The sequence below is a fragment of the Nipponia nippon genome, unplaced genomic scaffold (assembly GCF_047370975.1).
Source record: "Nipponia nippon isolate SJK-2023a ecotype South Korea unplaced genomic scaffold, ASM4737097v1 scaffold_6, whole genome shotgun sequence".
NCBI classification, from domain to species: Eukaryota; Metazoa; Chordata; class Aves; order Pelecaniformes; family Threskiornithidae; genus Nipponia; species Nipponia nippon.
This window is the reverse complement of record NW_028262380.1, coordinates 73,759,631-73,774,377: the sequence shown is the minus strand read 5'-3', so window position 1 is coordinate 73,774,377 and position 14,747 is coordinate 73,759,631. Positions and strand designations below refer to the sequence as shown.

The window sequence follows — 14,747 nt, the reverse complement described above, 5'->3', positions numbered from 1 at the left end:
TTTTTTTTTTTCCTTTTTTTCCCCCCTGTTATGCTAGGATCGTGAATGCTTGTATTGTGTATTGTTATGGATGTATTCTTACAGACACCAGCAGTGTAAGGTGTGCAAAGAAGGGAGATCTGAATGGTTGTGCAGAGTGAGATCAGATCTCCTAAGATTACACTATACGTTGTAATATTCTTCAGGAGAAGAAACAGGTTGAGTAACAGGTAGTCTCTAAGTTGAGCAAAATCTCACTTTTATTTTAGAGGATTGTTCCGAGAGACAAACAGTATCGTAGTGTAGAGATTGTAACTAATTGGCTATTACTATATTGTGAATAGTCACATAGTTTAATTGATGAAACGGTAAAATTCTGATTGTTAAACTAGCTAAAGCATGGTGTGAGAGGACTTCATAAAAGCTATTTAACAGCAAGTGCTTTGTTGCTCTTGGGCTTCGTGGTGTTTAATCAGCAGCAGGTAAGAATATTGGAGGAGCTGAAGTTTTGGGTTAGTTAGCTGTGTATACACGGAAGGAGTTGGAAGGAGTGTCTTTCAGTTCTCAGGCAGAATGAGAAGGCACCTGGAGCAAGCACTGGGGGAAACACGGGCATTAAACAGTCACAGGAGGTATTACCCAAAATTACTTTTAAAGTGCCTATAACTTCTAAACACTCACATGAGAACGATTGACTGTAACTCGATACAGGAAATACTAGATGTTTCGCAGTGGATTCAGCAAGATACAAATAGTATGTTTTATTACTAGTACAGGATTACTGTTCTAACCAAATAAAACAGTTGTATTCACAGCCTCTCTGGCCTGGCAAGATTAAGACAATTTAAAGACCCCATTGTGTGAAAACAGTTTTAGAAACAGCTTGTGAAAACACTCTTGTAGCTTTGATAAAAACAGCAGATATCTGGTTTATGTATGGGTTTGTAAACGACAGCCATTGGTTACTAGGTGCTGAACGGAATGAGATGTTGAAGCCTACGCTTAGTTAATGTGGCACTTGTGGTTCTTCTACTATCACGTCAGCCAGGGTTGGAGCATTGTCACTAATTTTCCAAGTATCTTAAAATTGTATGGTATCAATTCAGCCTGACTTCTCTTGTGTCTTAGTTCATGCTAGAACAACCTTTCAAACTGAGAAAATAATGTACTACGAATTTGATTGCTTTTCCAGCTAGCAAAGACTGTGCGTTATTTTGTAGACGAAAGATAAACCATTATAATTACCTGCCCAAAGTTCAGCAGTTACTCATATTGCAACAAATGCTCCTACAAACCAATGTAGAGCGCTTAGCTCCGGTATGTGGCCTAAGGAAGATGGTGTACGACAGCTTTGGAGAGTTTGAGGGGGTGAAGGTGGTGTGTCTCATGCGTGGAGGAGCTGACACCGGGTGGTGGTGTCCCCTGTGGTGGCCTGTACAGCACAGCCGAGAGAGAAAGGCTGGCTGAGAGGGACCCCGAGCTGGGGTGCCCCGCCATGGCAGCAAGCACCGCAGGAGCACAGGCCCTCCGAATCCCAGAAAGATGGGTCTGAATCCACCGCGAGCTAAAGCTGCCCGGCTCCGAAAGCGGAGAAATCCGCAGCGACGCATCAGGGACGCAGCAGCCGCCCCTCGCTGCTTCCCCTGACAGGGCTGGCGCGGGGCAGAGCGGGCGGCTTCCCGCCCAACGGCCGCGCGCTGCCGAGCTCCCCGCCGCCGGCGTCCCGGCAGCGAGCGCGGTCCGCGCCGCCTTCCCGCCCGCGGCGCCCCGGGGCCGTGTGAGCTCCGGGGGGGACGGGCAGAGCCGAAGCCACCCCCGCCCTCCTGCCGGTGACTCGTAGTGAGCCACGGGCAGGTGAGCCGCCTCGTGTCGCCTGTCAGGCTAGGGGGTTAAAGGCAGTAATAAACCCGGACGATTTAAAGTCATCAAAAGGCGACCAAATCGGAAAAAACACAACGGTAGGTGGATGAGAATAACCCACCGAGGGGAGAGAGAGCGGCGATTGGGGTAACAGCTAGCGGGAAGGGTCTCCCAGTATTCTAGGGTGGTAGTTTTACCTGGCAAAGTTTTAGCAAAAAGGGAGCCCTGCCGCGCTCGCGCCTCCTTCCTGCGAGGAGCGGGGTCGGCGGGTGGTTGCACACCCGCCCCTTCAGCTGTTGGGGGTGTTTGCCGAAGGGCACCGGTGTCGTGGTGACACAAAGGGGCTGCTCTAGTACCCGGTGGGAAGGGGCACAAAATGCCCTCCCCAAACAGGCTGCCGCCCCGTTGCCGGAGAGGCATCTCGAGTGGGGAAGAGTTGGGCGTTCGGAGCGAGGTGGATAAAATTCCCAGGGATTTATTACAAGGGCTTTGTTACTGAGCTTCCAGTCAAGACCTGGAAATTAGGAATTCAGTGTTAGGAGAGAATAAAATACTTTTCTGTATGTAGTAAGTAGAACGGACTTGGGCCGTCCATGAAGTGTTCGAAGTTTTTGGGAGCAGTGTTTTTGGTACTTGGAGGCATAACTGCTTGGAAGAGGAGAAAAAAAAGATTTTTCTCATGTTTTCGAACTGCAGTGAGAAGCTAGTAAGAAGTGAGGAATGCAATTGTGTTGTATGAATCTTGTGTCCCTGATCAGTGTTGTAAAAAGCGTCCTTTTTGTAATCCTTATGCATTTAAATTTCATTAAATATAAACAAATGAGACTCAGAGGAGGTTCTGATCATTCTCGTTAGTTTACGCATAATGAAAATAATTCATCGTTTACAGTGATTAGCTGAAAAAAGAAATTAGATTTTTTTTTTTTTAATTTAAATTTGCCTGGAATAAATGATTAAACAGTGATTGAGCAGACTTGAAGCTTTTTAGTGATACAGTGGTTCCTGGAAGATGGTAGCAAAATGAAGCCACTTCAGGTTTTGTGAAGTTTCACCAGAGATAAGCATTTCAAGTTGTTCCTATATTGCTGCCTATTGGAACTGACCTGAGGGTTAACTGTTTTACAGGAGACTACTTTTGTTAGGAGTACTGCATATGGCCCTAGAATGCTAAATGGCTGGACTATGGCAGATTAAGGAACTGATTGCTCTTGTTCTAAATTGTTTATTGATCTTTGACATGCTGAAATATGACACCCACCGCAATATTACAGCTGGAAAACTTCTGCTGTGAGAAAATGAGTAATACTTTTGCTTTTGATATACTTTTAACTCGGTAATACAGCTTCCGCTCTGAGCAATGTGTCCTCAACATTCATTTTCATTAAGTGCTTACTTAACATAGGCTAATTAAGTAGCTTAGCCTCAGCTTTTTGGGGGATGTGTAAGAACCAGCTGCAGTCTCACTGTGCTCTTGGTAAATCTGAGTCATGGCTAGGTCAGAGGAAAAAAGTAGAGAGAGGAAGAATGTGGTTACACCTAGGTGTATGCATTTATAATAGTCACTTCAGAAAAGTAGATGTGATTTTACCCCTCCCCCCCGTGTGTTGTTTTTTTTTTTTTTTTTTTTAGATTCCAGTCTGTTCATTAGTGGTCAAAGGCCAATGGAAAATACTGACTTTATCAGGCTGTTTACCTATCTGACTTGGAATCAGTGAAGTTGAAAACATAGAGCACTACTTTGCTTCTGGTTCAAACTTACCTTTTTCCTCTGCACAATCTGAATGTGAGTGAGACAAGCTAAAGACTGAGTTTACAGGTGTAGTCTATACTGAAGTTGCTTCTAATATCCACGTGCAAGGCTGCAGTGCTGTTGCTACAGAAATTATGGTGTTGAAGATGGGAGGTACGAGATGCTGAACCTTGACCTGTGGTATGGTCAAAATAGCTGGTGTGGTATAGATAGCAAGGATTTATATTTGACCTGGTTATGTTGCAGTGTTAGAAATGGTTTTGGTAAATCTGGCTATCGTTACCTGTCGTGAAAGTTGACGTGAGGATTCAGGAAGAGAATGTTGTGCAATACTCCAGTGTTGTTTCATGTAGCTTGGCTAGTTGTTACATTTTTGAATTGAAAAATAATTGCTTTTGTTTTGAGAGAGGTCTTAAAGAAAGGTGTTCTCCTCCTCCTCTCCAATTTGTAGTTAGTTGTCCCTGACTATAGGACCTATTGAGAGGCTTGCTTGCATAGCGTGGGACCCATTACCTGAACTAGCAATACAATGGAACTGATCAGCTTCGGCATCTCTTTCCTTAGGCTTGAATTTGAGTGCGTCTAAGTAACGCATCACTGTCACTCCCTTGATTTGTTTTGATTTGCATTTGATGTATTTTGGAATATATAAAAGGAGAATGCGCTCCTTCATGGTGTCATAGCAGTTAGACACTCATATTCAATTCCCTGTCTAATTAAACTGACCCTTTAATTGGAATTTAACTAATGTGTCTGCTTGTAACAAGCAAGTTACGAAACTTACATTCTTTTCCATTCATCCTTTGCCTGCATAGTTGTGTATTGGAGTTTGTAACTACAATTAAGCAGATTGTGTGTAAATCTGTATATAGGAAAAATTTTTCAATTATCACTTGTCCAAGTAGGGTACTGAAAAGCATAGAATAGCTTTGGGAGAAAAAAGTGAAATGCAAAAGGAAGGGAAAGTGCCAAAACAATCTTTTAAGGCTTTAAGTCAAGAGAGGCAAATGATTATAAGCAATCAATATTGGTCTTTGAATTTTGTAATAGACAATAATGTTTATAACTTGCAAGGTAGGCTTAGAGCATAAGGGCTCGAGATCAGGAGTTTCCTATGCTGCATCGTGGTTTTCACATGGGACTTACTTCTGTTTATATTGTAAGCATCACCTCGGTGCTGTGCTTGATACGTGCACACCCTTTGCTGGCTTGGAAGGAGCTGGTGTAAAGTTACCGAGATGAACTTCACCGTGACTTTGGAAATATGTTGGAGTGGAAAATCTCATCTTGGTACTAATAGACTACTTTTTATTGGAATCGGCTGCTTACTTGGAATTGAGCTAGGGTATGTGGAAGATACATGCTGAGAAAAGACTCCATTGCAAATTTATAAAGTTTCTGTCCCTGAATCGAGGAGCTCAACGGCTCAACTGCTTTTTAGCACTGCGTGAATGGGACCTAGAATATTAATCTTTGTTCTTTTTTCCATTTATATTTCGAAACAGTACCAGTAAATGAAACTAAATAGTCAAAGAGGGACAAGGAAATGGGGAAGGTACTTCCAAACTATGTAAAGGTATCTCTACTTGTATGTATGGGAACAGTGAGAGATACTTTGGTCGAGTACAAAAAGAATATGGAGAAGATTAGGAAAGTGACAAATGAAGAGATGACAGGTCTAACTTGGTTCATTTGATTTTAAATAAAAGTTTTTAAAAAGTTCTGTTGCTGTTTATTTCACCTTTTTCTTCCTTACCAAGGTATGTATCTTTTTAGGCCAAGTGTCAGTGGGGTTTCTTTAGTAATTGCTTCTTTTTTTCTTTTTGTCATTGAATAATAGCTTAATTACCATAGTAAATCTCCATCCTAACTGCTCTGTAAACAAATTAGACCTCTCCTTAGGCATTTTTTTCTCTTCTAGTTTCATCCCTTTTGTCCAGATTCCTTAATTTTTGAATAATATAATTTTGTGCTATGAACAGGTCAGTCCCTTTTTAATTTGACATTACCCCTTTGTGTTCTGCCTCATTTCTCCAGTGCATAATGGAGTGTTTGTCACTTCTGCACAGGGGAGAGGGCTTTAATGAATTGCACAGGGTGTGCTCTAATTGACAGTAATGCATTCTGTACATTTTTTAATTAAGTCTGTAGAACTCCCTCATCTTAGGTGGATAATTGTTTCCTGAATTATGCCCTTCTATTTTTATCAGTTAGCCTAATCTTAAAATTTAAAGTCATTGTCACTTGCGTGACAGTGAATGTGTATTCTTTAATCAGCATATAATACTCAATATCATCTACTGCTTCAAAAATAACTGACTGATGTAAAAAAAAAAAAAAACAAACAAAAAATACATAGGACATAATATAGACTGAGAAATTATTTCAGAAAAATGTCCAAATGATTGATCAAAACACAGATGCCATTTATCATTGTATTTTCAAATTGAAAAAGCCATTAAATATATATCCTTGGCCTATTTTATTCATAATTTCAAGATAGGTTAAATTCATCACTGTGCAGAGGGTCAGTAAAAGTCCAGAAATAAATTACATCCAATTTAAGCCCTTTGGGCCTGATTCAAAGCTCTTTGAAGTCACTGGGATATTTTTCTTTGAGTTTAGCACAAATATTATTAATTAATCATCTCACTCTAAGTAGTTCCTGAGTGAAACAAATAAGGAAAATAGGATTTAAAAACTTCAACTTGGCTTGAATGTTTGAATGATAGAACAGTACTGGCAAAAAGCTGAGGTCAGTCATTTATAGTCTGTTGTGGGGGAGACCGGAACAGGAGGTTTGGTGCAGCAGTTTTTGGAAGAATGGGGGTCTGTAGTGCACAGAGAAACAATGTCAAAGGCTCGTTAGCGGTGTTCTTGGTAGAAGGTGAGCTGTCAGCTCTTATTTTGGCTGTTTAAAAGGCTTCTGTCACCTGTAAAAACCCCTATGGGTATTGAAGGCTGGAGCAAGCTTCTAAGAGCCTTTTTTTCAGTATAGGTTTCTAATCCTTGTAGTAATTAGTTGTTAAAGTAGAACTGGCTAAGATGCTACTGGGTGCAATTCGAACCAGCTATAGCATCTTATGGAAGTCAATTAATTGTGAATTTTTATAATCCTGGAAGACAAGGGATGACTTACAAGCAGATGATAATTCCTCTGTGTGTGTATGTATGTGTATACATTACATTTGCTTATATCTACACATATCTGTAGAAAATTTAAAAAGCAAATCTAATGTATTAACCTGTGAAGGAACTGGTGAAAAATCAATTGTACAATCTCAGCCTGATCTTGCTTTAATTTGTATGAAGTACCGAAAGAAAATTTAGACATCCTAATGTTGATAACTTAGACCCAATACATTTCTTTTTATCAACACAAGACAATTTCTTGTAGTAAATTGATCCAGTAGTTTTAAATTAATAAGAATTACTGGAATGATGAATTACTCGGACTTCTGCAGTGAAATGAATCTTTACATTTAAATCCTCTCACCGGAAGAGCAGTTCAATAAAATACACAATTCAGTGGTAATATTAGATGGGATTAAGCATGCTTAAAACATTGATACTTGTTTCTTTAGTATCATCCTTTTAACATTTCGCTATTTGCACCTCATTGATTCTAGCCAAGGCATGAATTTTAGCCAACACAGGAATTCTTACCATCCACCAATTATACATTTCAACCTATTCAATCAAATGATAAATTTTTTTATTCTATGCTAGTGCATTCAACTCAGGTTTGCATACACAACTGTTTCTATAGTAACTGATGCACTTCAAAGGAGGAAGTAGTGGTTTAAATAATTTTTTAAAAAGAACAAAATAGGTGGCATAACAAAATATGGGGTAATGTGAGAATGTTATAAAATTTTGTTGAAAATAATTTCAGAATGCAGGGCGTTAGTAAAGAATGTCTGGATGACGCGCATGACTCCAGAAAATACTTGTATTGTGTGGAACAGTGATCAGTTTAGAGGGAAAATAGAGACAAAATGAACCAAGTGTAAATATAGTAGTTAGAATAGAGCTTCTCAACTTTCCCTTTTTCCTTGATGAAGAATAACCATTCCACTGAAATCCTATGTTTGATATAAACTTACTAGTTTTGTTGATTTTCATAGGCAATATTTATCAGATGAGGGATGGAGTTTTTGATGAGAGAATAGACAGTTACATATATGTACCAGATTGGCTTAGCCACCTTTCTCAGAATAGATGATGCCTGGAGGCTAAATTACCAAGGAAACTTAAATCTAAAGGATTGATTGATATTTATTTTTTTTGAGGTGTCCATTTTAATTTTCTATTCCCATGTTCTAACACTGACTTACTGGATTTCCAGGGGTGGTTCCTGTACTTTTTTTTTAATGTAAGAATTTGCAAGCTCTAATTTTCATTCCAGTATAGAACAACAAAAAAAAAAAAAGTAGAAATCCAGGGTCATTTGGTGAGGCAAGATTGTTGTTTCTTGCTGGTGAGGAGACATTTAAAAAAAAAAAAAAATCAAATTTATGCTTATAAAAGAAATCCCAAAGTAAACAACAGGTTTTATTTTGTGGTGCTTTATTGAGGCTATCACAGTTTTTTACTTTAGTTCACATTCCTTTGTGTGGATGCTTCTTGTGTGTGATGATGTTTTTGTAGACAGGTGGCATCTAGAATTTTCTCCCATTAAATTCTTGGGGAAAATTGTCATTGAATTTGGCTATAGACTTTATAGACTGCTTTAGGGCAGCTTCCCCAGTATGAGTGCTAAGCACTTCTCTCCGAGGAATTTTCAGGAAATGAGTTTCAATGTCTTCAAACAGCTTTCAGAGAAATCTACCACATAGAGAGTATTGTCCGCTAATGGTGGAAGTGTTGAAGGCTGGCTTTTGGCAGAGAAGTTACTGTTTGTTACATCAGATAACAAGATACACTCTAATAGGTTAAAAAAATAATTAAGGCTTCTAGGTTGAAGCTTGGTTTTGATAACCTTAATTTTATATATAAATCATGCTGGCAGTACTGAAGAAATGCTATTTATGCTACACGTTAATGGCATAACACCCAGCCCTCCACATACCTTATGGAAAATATTATTGTGATCTGAACAGAATTTAATGAATATAGCCTATGAGAAGCAGAAAGAAGGCTAGATAAATAATACTATTGATTGAAATAATTTTTACTACTACAAAACAGAAAGTACTTCGATTGTGTTACAAATAGTACTTCTCTAATTGGGCAAATTTCTGTTTAACATTGTCAGTGTTTAAAGCTTTAACTGATGTGTCTGCATCAGGAAAAGACATTCTGTTTATCTAACAGAATAGGTAGATGCTTCATTGGTGTACCTATTAAAAGTGCTGAAAAGATATGGGATAAGACTTTGTAAGATAACTGTAATCATAAACGTTAAAAAAAAAAACAAAGCCCAAAACAAAAACAAAACACAAAACCAAACAAATACATGAATGAGTGAGCCCTGTATAATGATTCAAGTATCTTTTTAGATTGAAACATCCATATAAGCCAGCAGTCTGGGGTTTTTTCATTGTGTTTGTTTTTCTTTTTAATCAGTGTTTGCATCTCCAGGAAAAAACCACAAAGCACGTCTTACTGATTTTGAAAAATGTTGGGTTATGTGGTGGTGTGTGGTTTGTTTTTTTTCTTTTTTTTCTTTAAAGTAAACCTGGTCAATTCTAACAGTACATTTAAATTTTGTACTTGCATTTAGTTCTAACCTGATAGACTGTAGCTTCCTCCATAAAGCCTCCAATTACCTTAGTCAGTTTTAGGCCAGTCTTTTTGGCTTTTTCCCCCCAAGATGTAGCCCTTCATAAAGCCCTTTCTCCCAGAAAAATTAAAGAAAACTTGGAATGCTACTTTCCCACCTTAATTACGTGTTTATTTTTCAAACAGTAACGTATTTGGGGGTTTTAAAATGACTTAATTTCTTCTGGAAATTCTCACTTTTCCTGGCAATTGTTAAAAATTTATATCAGATGTTTAGTTCGAACAGCTATTGAAATGTATGTTTTTTCAACATACAGCTTCATTCAAAAGTTTGAATTTAGTGTTCTTCCACTGGAAAATTGTGTTCTGTAAATTGGAATTTTCTGCACTAGCAGTTGTGAGACTCTTCAGTGGTTATATAGCAACCTGATTACCAGCCAGATTCTTCGTACTGGAAGAGATTCTCTCAATTTATGCTAAATAATTGAGTGAAGAGTTAATATTCAAGTAATACTTTTGGTTAGTTAGGGAGGAATATCTACTTGTTGAGCCAGCTCTTAGATCCTGTTAAATGGCTTAATGGAAAATAGGTGCAATTGCAAAGACATTAGTCATAATATCAGCCGTATGTTTATGATCTGGTGCTGTTGGACAAGCAGTTGAATTTTAGGAACTTCATTCTTTGGCTTTGTCCCAAGAGCATTTGGCGCTTAATCAACCAAGTTGAGATTACCATGAACTTTGTAATTTATCCATTATCCGGTCACAAGTGGTGTTCCCCAGGGCTCAATGTTGGGGCCGGTCCTGTTCAATATCTTCATTCATGATCTGGATGAGGGGATTGAGTGCACCCTTAGTAAGTTTGCAGATGACACCAAGTTGGGTGGAGGTGCCGAGCTGCTGGAGGGCAGGAAGGCCCTACAGAGGGACCTGGACAGGCTGCATCGTTGGACCGGGCCCAACTGTATGAGGTTCAACAAGGCTCAGTGCCGCGTCCTGCACTTGGGGCACAACAACCCCATGCAACGCTACAGGCTTGGGGAGGAGTGGCTGGAGAGCTGCCTGGCTGGAAAGGACCTGGGGGTGTTGGTTGACAGGCGGCTGAATATGAGCTGGCAGTGCGTTGAGAAATAGTGTGGCCAGCAGGACCAGGGAGGTGATAGCGCCCCTGGATTTGGCACTGGTGAGGCCACACCTCGAGTACTGTGTTCAGTTTTGGGCCTCTCACTACAAGAAGGACATCGAGGTGCTGGAGCATGTCCAAAGAAAGGCAAGGAAGCTGGTGAAGGGTCTAGAGCACAAGTCTTATGAGGAGCAGCTGAGGGAGCTGGGGTTGTTTAGTCTGGAGAAGAGCAGGCTGAGGGGAGACCTCCTTGCTCTCTACAACTACCTGAAAGGAGGTTGTAGCGAGGTGGGGGTTGGTCTCTTCTCCCATGTAACCAAGCAATAGGACAAGAGGAAATGGCCCCAAGCTGCGCCAGGGGAAGTTTAGGTTGGATATTAGGAAAAACTTCTTCACCAAAAGGGTTGTCAAGCATTGGACCAGCCTGCCCAGGGAAGTGGTTGAGTCTCCATCCCTGGAGGTATTTAAGAGATGGGTAGACGTGGTGCTTGAGGACATGGTTTAGTGGTGGACTTGGCAGTGTCCACTGTTAACCTAGGTTAACGGTTGGACTCGATGATCTTAAGGGTCTTTTCCAACCTTAATGATTCTATGATTCATTATACTTTACTATTCAGAAGGAATAGCTTTGGTATGAAAGTCTTCTGAAACTGTGTTCTTCACAAAGACTTACCCATGCTGTGGTTTCCCATGCTGAAGCTGCCCTGTTCTTTAGTGGGCACGTGGTCAGTATGTCCAGGTTCCTTGTGACTATTGGAGAGTCTACCAAATTAAGAGATGGATCTTCCCTATTGCAATCCTGCAGGAGAACGCTTATGAAGAATTTTAGGACTATGGAATTTTCAAAACTGACGAAAGTTGAAGTGTCCCAAGGGAAAGATTTGGGAGGTTCAGCTGTATCCAAGAAAACACACGTTTACATATTCAAGTCTTTCTATGCAAAAACTGTTCAAAACCCAATTGCTTTTCTAAATAAGGATACAGTGTTAAACTGTCTCCATAAAGAATACTTCTACTTTGACGTATGTCAACATAAAAAAAAAAAGTTAAATAAGATTTCTTTTCTGACCTTTTTCTAGGGATTTTATTGCACCCTTATACTTTGAAGTAACCATGGCTATAATTGCAGGAAGGGGTGAGTGACGCTTTAGTAGTGGTATTCTTCTTTCTGCTCATAAGGTCTAGTCAAGATAATTTTGAAAAATTACATTCAGCTTTTTTTGTTATAATCTTTCTGTTATGCTCTGTTAGCAGAACACTTACGTGATACTCTAAGTTACAGACGTACATTCATCAGGAAATAGAAACAAATGGAAAATGGTAATGAATACACCTGTCAGGAATGTCACCTGTCCTGTTGACCTCAAACACCTTGTCCAAAATCCATAAGATGCGACTTCTCTGTCTCTTATGAAACCTCAAGAATCCTTTATTTCTTTGGGTACTCTGTCAAATGCCTGTAGACCCTTTTGTATTCATGGGGCAATCTGCTCATATTGAACATGTCCTATTGAGAAAGATTGCCAGTAATGTGGACATCATTTCTCACACTCATCTTTGTAAGATGTTGTTATTTTCTGAGGATAAGTAAATTTTATGTCATGAAGCTGATGGAAATTAGGTCTTTAAAATGCTTTGCCAAAATTACCTTTTTTTTTTTTTTGATTGAATTACTAGTAGCTCAGGTAAATGAAATGCATTGGTGATAAAACTAAAGAAGGTACAGTTTTTTAAGTAAGCATGCCTGCTTTTTTTTTTTTTTTCTCTCCAGAGTATCCTTCTAAGAATCTTAAAATATACAACTCCTGGACAGTATTCTTCTCAGGCCTCTTAATTGCAGTGATTATACATTTCTGGAGTTGTTTTTGAACCAAGTTTATCACAACTGTATTGTTACCTCAATGTTAATTTTTTTTACTTTTTATTTCAGCAAACTACAAAAATAATTTATAATAAGTATCTTTCACTTTAAGCTATTTCAAACTTAACCCAATCTGTTTCCATTTCTGCCTCATTAATTCTTGGCATATGTTTTAAAATCCATTGTCAGAAATGTATTGGACCCTAGGGGGCTATTACCTGTTTTCTTCTCTATTTCCCTAATGGTGGTGGGCTTTCATAAAAATTTCAGTATGAGTTTGGAATAGCTGGTTGAACAATGATATTTAGAACCAATAGATAAATAATAGACAAATTGTCTGTTAATAGCACACAACTTGCTATATTCATTTTCTGTTTTTTTTATGTTGAATGCAGAGCTTGCCATTTTAAATTTAGTATTCATAACTTGGATCATTTGGGTATCTTGGTTATTTCATAGTAATTGCCTAAGTTTGTCTTTAGGGAAGACGTTTATAAATATTAGTAACTGTTGTATGCTTTCTACTCAGGCCTCATTGGAATCATGTAGGGTTTTTATTTGAGTCAAAGAAAAAGTGTGATGATACAGAGATAATTCTGACTTAAGCAGTGATGACTTCTGCTTACATACGCAGATTTTCAGCTTCTTTGTAATGCCGGTTGTGACTTTTCCACATTCAAAAAATATACAATTTAACTTTGTCATGCTTTAAAATGCTGCAAAAGCATTTAACATTGGCTAAAGTATAGTCAAAAATACCTTGAGAACAGCACTACCTCTGTTCATATACACTCTCAGTTAAGTTAGGTCTTTCTATTTTGCTTTTAATATTGGAAGAAAAATCATAGGCCAGATATCCTTGAATGTCAGAAAAAAGAAAGATTGTGGTCTCTTACGTAAGTATCTAGAACTGCCAGGAGGCAATTTGGGCGGCTTGTACAACCTAGACTAGCGTGCCATAATGATGCAAAGGCTATTACAACACTGTCTGATTCCTGTTGGGTAGTGTGCGCCTGCCTTTTCTACTTCTTTTCCCACTGCACCCTACTTTATTCTTCTATATCCAACAAATTAAAGATACTATAGAGCTGATTGACTGCAGCTGGCTATGTTGTGCCACAGGAGGAATTCTAAGATGCTCGTTCAAAGCAGCTTTATGTTTTTACGATACCAACCAGCGCACATTCAGAATATAGAGAGAATCTCTATTTACACTGTTGTCTTCTAAGGTGGTTGTCTAGTAGCACTGATGTTTGCATTGTGCTGAAATCCTACGGGTTCTGGCTGATCTTTACTGACAGATTAAAACACTTTGTTGTTTAATTCATTTTGAACAAGTATTAGTTTAGCCATATAATGGCATGTTTGGGTTTCTTTTCCCCTTTAATTCTACAACAACAGTCCAGCATTCTGTGCTCAAAACAGTTCTGAAAGTCTCTGCCCAGTGTTTTTTGGAGAGGGAAAGAATGTAGACTAGATGAATTTAGAAAAATGAATTTGTTGAAAGGAGATACGCTTTGCTCTGTGGGAATAGCTGAGGAGGGGAACACTTAAAGGAATTGTTTCTCACAAGTAGAAGAACTTCATGTAAGGGATTTTGGAGAGTTATACTGAAATGTTTTTGTTGTGCGGGGAAGAAATTCTCTCAGAATGAACCATCATCTGTGTGTAGGTGTGTGCATGTGTACACATAGCTTTTTTTAATGAACTGTTAACTGGTTCCAGTGCATTCCAGTGTGAGGGGCCTACTTTTGCTTTTTTCAGGGGAAGGGTGCGTACCTGGCTGTTTCAAAGCCCAGATGGACTGCAGTGACCACCCGTGTTGGGAGGCCTCTTTCTCCATCTCTCTTGCTAGAGATTGATCCCAAATAGGGGTTATAGCAAACCTCATGTCCCTCAGATGCAACAGAGCTGATGAATCAGCGATTTCAGTGGTATGTGTAGTAACCTGGTATATAATGGTAGTTTGTTGTTATTATGTTATACTCATTATCCCTTTTGGTCAGAAGTTTGGGAAAGCCTTCCATCAAGCTCAGATTTTAGAACCTTGCAGTGTGATTTCTTACCTATATATAGCTCAAAATATAGTAACCTTTTCTTCAAAACAAATGACCATGTCACTACTGGTAAATAAGGAAGACTAGTTGCTACATTCTGTTTGCAGCTATTTCTGGGTTTAGTCATGGTTTGCCCGAGTTACAAGAACTTTTCCTATTGTGATATGAAAGAAGGGCATTATGTCTGGTTTCTGCAGCTTTACAAGAGTGCTCTGATCTTCTGAAAGAAATGGATCGCTCTGGACCTCGTCTTGCACTGATTGGAATAGTGCTTCTGCTGTCTTTAAATGGTGTGACCCATGACCATAGTTACAGAGTCTCACTCTTTCTTTTAAGAACTTCTTTTTATTTCAGTCACTTTTAGCTCTTCATTTCTTGTATTTCAGTGGAGGG

General features: G+C 39.0%; 1 long non-coding RNA gene across 1 annotated transcript in view; it reads left to right on the top strand.

The window, feature by feature from the left end:
• Positions 1 to 1,835: 1,835 nt before the first annotated feature.
• The window catches only part of LOC148051569 (uncharacterized), a 294,965-nt gene continuing 282,053 nt past the window's right edge, over positions 1,836 to 14,747 (top strand). Inside the window, exon 1 of the long non-coding RNA XR_015699849.1 lies at positions 1,836 to 1,937. This is a non-coding gene — a long non-coding RNA (uncharacterized LOC148051569). The remainder of the gene's footprint in view (positions 1,938 to 14,747) is intronic.